Raw genomic sequence first — 5,888 nt, 5'->3', positions numbered from 1 at the left:
AGAGCTGAGTGTTCTTAGATTGGGGCTAGAATTACCTGCAAGCCAAAAGTTCAGCCATTTATCTATGGTTCTATATGCCTCTGGCTCACTTGAGAGGCATCAGCATCATTTTATGTTAGAAAATATTATCAGTCCTCTCCCTGTGGCATAAGTTTATTTTATTAATATTGCCATTAATTTAGCCAAGGGTATAAAATTTAAAATACTGTTGTGAAAATGAAATTGTACAAGTGTAGATCAGCTTCAGAATGCAAGATATGAATGGTTGACTTTTGTTTGGACACTTTTACACAAGCAATGGGGTTTGGTGATTTGACAAAACTTTCCAAACGGTCATTCACAAAGGTATAACCATACCTCCCAGATTAATACATGCCCTAAAAAAATCAAGAGAGGCATTAAAATGGTAATATATGGCAGTCCTGGGTGACCATTTGTTGGGCACCTTCCAGGCAAAGATCAGAACCAAAGTCCAATGATGGCTAGTCATCTGTGTCTTTTTACACTAGGGAGTGTCAACCCTAAGTCCAAGGGCAACACATGAGTTTGAGGTAAAGCCGAGTTCATTTAGTAGGGTTTCCACTTTGAGTCAGTCCTTCTGGTATGGCCTGTGGAAGCTATATGCCTGAAAAACACAGAGTCGAATGTCCCAGTAGTCTGTAGAACAAGACCGGGGTCCCCAAGGGTTGGATAGGAGCTAGGTCAAAAGTGTCCAATCTGAAATGTGTCTTTTAACATCTCTATATATATGAGAGCAAACTGGTAACTGCAACTTGAAAGATTAGATAGAAAATTTCAAGGGTATTGGATTTATGTTAATGAAGAAAAACAACTCAGAAAAGGAGGGAAAGATTGATGGTATAATTCAGAGGATGTAATCAGTGTCATTGAACTATATGTCTAGAAATTGTTGAACTGGCTTCTCTCTGTTGTATATGTTCTCAGCAACAGCAGCAAAAGTAAATTTTTTTAAAGGAAATTGTATACAGTAAAGCTATTAAATGTATGCCTCATGGCCCAGCTCCTCCATTCTTGTACCCAAGTGAAGTCAATGTTTATATGATTACTTTATTGATAATAGTCCCAAACTGTGAATAATCAAAATGTCCATTAGAAGGTATATGGATATATAAATTGTACATTCTTACAATTTGAAAAATTCTTTGTTAATTATTCTTCCAATAATGGAAAAAGAACATAGCACTGCCACATGCAAAATCATGGCTAAATCTCCTGGAGAAAATGTTGTATGAAAATAGACAGATACAAAAGAATGCATATTATTTACTTCTCTTTACTTGAAGCTCAAAAATGAATAAATAAAAAGCAGGAAAAATTATGTGGCAACAAAGGTCAGAATATTAACTTTGGGGGTGGAATATTGGCTGGGAGGAGACACAAAAGAAACTGCTGAGATGCTGGAAATAATCTATGCCTCTGGTGAAAGTTTGTCCTATGGGGCGTGTGGTAGTTACACAATTTCATGTCAACTTGATAAAAGAATGAAGGGGTGGAGTCTAGCCTGTCAAGCAGGCCACAGTCCGATGATCCCTCCTTGTGGGCGTGCCCTTCTCATCAGGATTCTGGGAATTTCCTGTCTCTTGATTCTGCCATCAGAGGAGGTGGGCCACTCTCTCTCCGTTTCACCTTCTTGTTGAAGAGCCACATGGAGTCATGCTGATGGCTACCAGAGCCCTGGAGATGCATCAACCGTCATTGGATCCACAGGGCTTTCCACCCACTGGCCTGTGATCTTCCCACACTTGGTAGCACTGTGTGTGCTGCGTGAGTCAAAGAGGAATTTATGGACTAGTATATATGGGCTAATGTAGGACTTATTATGGACTTGATCTGGACTGGACTGGAATGTTTTCTCAACATACAATTGCTCTTTGAAATAAAGCTCTCTCATACACATTGACATATGTGTGACAATGAATTTGTTCCTCTAGTCAACCTGGTCTAACACAGAGCATCAACTCCCTACACCTCTGGTTTGTATTATCTGACCCATCAAGACTGTTTTTGACAAAGCTAGATCCTAGGTTCTGTGGTGCTGCCTCTGTATCAAAGCTACTTTGGAGTCCACCCCTTCAAGATAGAGATTTGGAACCAAGGACCATGGATTTCCCTCTAGAGTCATCTCAATGGGGGACCATACTAAATTAGACCACACTAAAATGTTCATACTAGGGAAAACTGAGACAAGTGAATGGCGTTAGGGGATGAGACAACTGCAGCAGCAGGCAGGACTTTCTGCTGAGAAAGTAAGCCAAGGCCCACTCAGCAGGAAGGTCACAGGATTCTGAGAAGAGATGCAAGCTGGTCCATCCATCACATCAAGTCAGCGTGTCATCAGCAATTGATGGAGCCACAGACCAATGGGGGCAGGAGAAATAGAGGCTCAGATCCATCAGATATACGCGATTAGATTACCTCAACAGACAGCAATACAGATTACACCAAATGTTGAGTACCATGAGGAAAAAAAATCTAGACTCGGGAAGGGAAGTGACACCTATGCTAGCCTTCAACCAGCTTAGCAGTGGCCATTGAAACTTACTTCAGTAGCTCTCTTGTCTTAAGTATTTTCTGAGAATGAAATTGATGATCACTTCAGTGGAGGTTTGTGACAGATTGGACTTGCACCTTCACTCAAGGGGGAAAAAAATGAGACAATTTTCATTCACAGACACACCAAGATGTGAACCCCACATCATAATATTGAAGCTGGATATGATAAAGGATGACAAGACCACGTCTCATGTGCTTTGGACATGTTGGCAGGACTTATCAGTCCCTGGAGAAAGACATCATGCTTGGTAAAGTGGAGAGGCAGCGGGGAAAAAAGGAAGGCCCAGATGAGTTGAGTGGCTGCAGCAATGGGCTTTACGTCAAAGCAATTGTAAGGATGACGCAGGAGCAGGTGGTGTTATGTTCTGTTATACACAGGATCACTGGCACCTAACAACAATATGATAAAGGACATGAGTGGATCCGAGCAGCTTAAAAAGTTAACTGCATGGGATCCAGCTTATTGAAGCGCCTCAGAATTTATTGGTCTTAATTGTTTCCTGATCACTACCTCTACCTAGACTCTCCCTCTAGAGTCTACCTCTAAAACTGTGCTGCTGGTGGGTTGATTTCACTCATAGCGACCCTCCAGGCTAGAGCACAGCTAGCCCAGAGGGTTTACAAGGCTATAATCATTACAGAAGTGGACTGCACATCTTCCTGGAAATGGCTAGTGGATTCCACCAAACTTGCACTTCACAATCAAGTGCTTGATCACTGTGTCACCAGGGCCCCTTTGCTCAACCTCAGTGACTACCATTCATTGCAAGTCCATGAAGTTTTGCTGCCTGAGGCCAATTAGGTACCACTCAGAATCCCTGGTATTTCCCACACTAAAAGGTATGGGATATCTCTTTCCAAGGTGTTTCTGAGGGCCTAGAGAACACATCCAAGAAGACCAGAATTGATCCAGAAAAATCAAACCCGTTGCCTTTTAGTCAATTCCATCACATAGGACAGAGCAGAATCGCCCTACAGGGCTTCCAATGATGTAAATCCTTACAGAAGTGGACTGGCACATCTTTCTCCTACAGAGCAATGCTTGGTTTCAGTCAGTAGCTGAGCACTTGAATCACTGTTCCACCAGGACTCTAGGAATTGATTGATGGTGGGGAAATAATGGATGAGAGGAAGCCCAAAATTCTCCCTTCTTATTTCTAATGAACTGTTCTAAGCTATGGTTTCTTTGTTCAACATGCCAAGAGACCCCCATGCATGGCAAGGCAGGCACATCTTCAAGGTGAGCTGCTGGCTATCTGCATGGAGTGGCAGTGGACAGCATAGTAACGCTTAGTTTTTCACCCCCTGCTCCAGCTGTGTCCCTGATGTGTTTTCCCATTTTTCTCATTCCTCCCTTTTCATTGCTGTCAGATGATTAAACCACAAAATAAACTGCTAGCACATAAGTTTGCCGTTGCTGATGTTGTTGGTAAGGGGCGCTGGTGGGCTCTGGTTCATAGGAACACATATACCAGAACAAAACGTTGGGCAGTCCTGAGCTCTCTCCATAGCCATTGCTATGGAGGAGCCCCGTGTAGCAACCGCATGTCAGTTCTTGTCGGAGGGTCCTCCTCCTTGTTAACAAGCCTCTCTCCTACCAGGTGTAAGACCGCTCTCCAGTGAGTGAGCCTTCTGGATGCTGGGTCTAAAGGAAGTCAGATGCAACCTCATCACTTCACTTTTGAGGAGTTTTCTGGTTGTCTTTCTGTTAAGGTTGGTTTGTTCCTTCTTCCGAGAGTGCATGGCCTATTCCGTCCTTTTCCGTCACCACACAATTTTTCAGTTTTTTGCTTTCATTGCCCAGTTTTTACATGCAGATTATGGGATTAAAACTCCCATAACTTGGGTCAGGTGCACCTTAATCATCAAAGTAACATCTTTGCTTTTTAAGATTTTTAAAAGGCCATTTGTACAGATCTCTCCAACGCAATATGTCATTTGATTGCTTACTTGCTTCTTCCATAGATGCTGATTATTGATCCAAGGAGAGTAAAATCATTGACAACTTATATGTCATGATGTTGCTGTGAGCCCAAATTAGAGAATTTCTATTTTATTCACACACAGGTGTAAACCATAGAGAAGACTATAGTTTGGGGCCTTGCCTTAGACCCTGATTTTTCAAGAAAGTCAGGGAAAGACATGATCTATTCATATATAGGTAGAAATTTGAAATAATTTAGATTCTCAAAAATGTTGTATTGTATGTATGCTGAATGTACACATACTTTTATATATAAAGGCATATTTGGGGTTATGTAGAAAGTCACTTTATTAGTGCCCATTTTGACTCTTTTTTTTGATAGTTTAAAATAATATTATTCATAAGTGCTAATTTAATTTTTTAAACTCAATATTAGAAAAAAATGGACAGACAAAATAAATTGATGTTTATGTATGAAAACAAAATGAAGTGTTGGAATGAAAATGTATCAAGTAATTTGAAGTCAAGAATGTGGTGGGTGAATTTGAGTTTTTATGAAGCTGTACAAACTAGAGCACTCACAACTCAAACCCATACTATGAGTAACATTTAGTGTGGGAACGATAATTTAATGATGCTAATTTGATTTTACTAACTGGTAAGAGCCATAGAATAGAGGAATCCAAAATCTGCATAAGAAAATTGAGAGAGTTTGCTTTGAGAATGAGATTGCATTTTATCTTTTCTGTCCACGGTAGAATATTCATAATATCTATATTGCTTGCCAATATTTTTATTATAACTGAATCCTCAAAGGACAATGCCACAAGGTGGTGGGATTTATGTCAAAGTTAGAAAGAGATGAAAGTAAAGATCACCCTGAGGGGGTAACTGGACAGATGGGTTACCTTTAATGAGTGCTTATTGGGATGGGGGAAACAGTCCTCCACTGGGCAGGCAGATGTTGGGGGATAAGGTTGGGTGGGCCAATGGCCTTTGTTGGGCAAACATTTGTAAGAAGTAAACAGTTCTTTCAATAATCAAGCTGCTTATCAATGGTGTACCTTTCAGAAGAGCTGGGTGTAGGCTTCTCCACCCTCATTCCCAACATCTGGCATAGCTAAAGGTGAGACCAATGCTTTACAAAAATTGTAAAGTACACAAAGTTTGAGTCTAAGTTAATGTTCCTTAGACTGAAAGAAAATGCTATAGTGAAACAAGTTTGGGCCAAGGGGTTAAAGTCCCTTGATAAGCCACAGCTGATAACTCTGACAATCGAAATACAAGCACCTTTATGTTTATATATATATATATATATACATGGGGCTAAAGAAGGACAGCTCCAAGACCAACATTTTCCAAGAGAGAACTCAAAGGGAGATGTGCAGCA

This window comes from Echinops telfairi, unplaced genomic scaffold (genome assembly GCF_000313985.2).
Source record: "Echinops telfairi isolate 266 unplaced genomic scaffold, ASM31398v2 ScPeMD7_443;HRSCAF=831, whole genome shotgun sequence".
In the NCBI taxonomy this organism is placed as follows: Eukaryota; Metazoa; Chordata; class Mammalia; order Afrosoricida; family Tenrecidae; genus Echinops; species Echinops telfairi.
The sequence above is the reverse complement of the archived record's forward strand: the minus strand, read 5'-3'. Positions refer to the sequence as shown.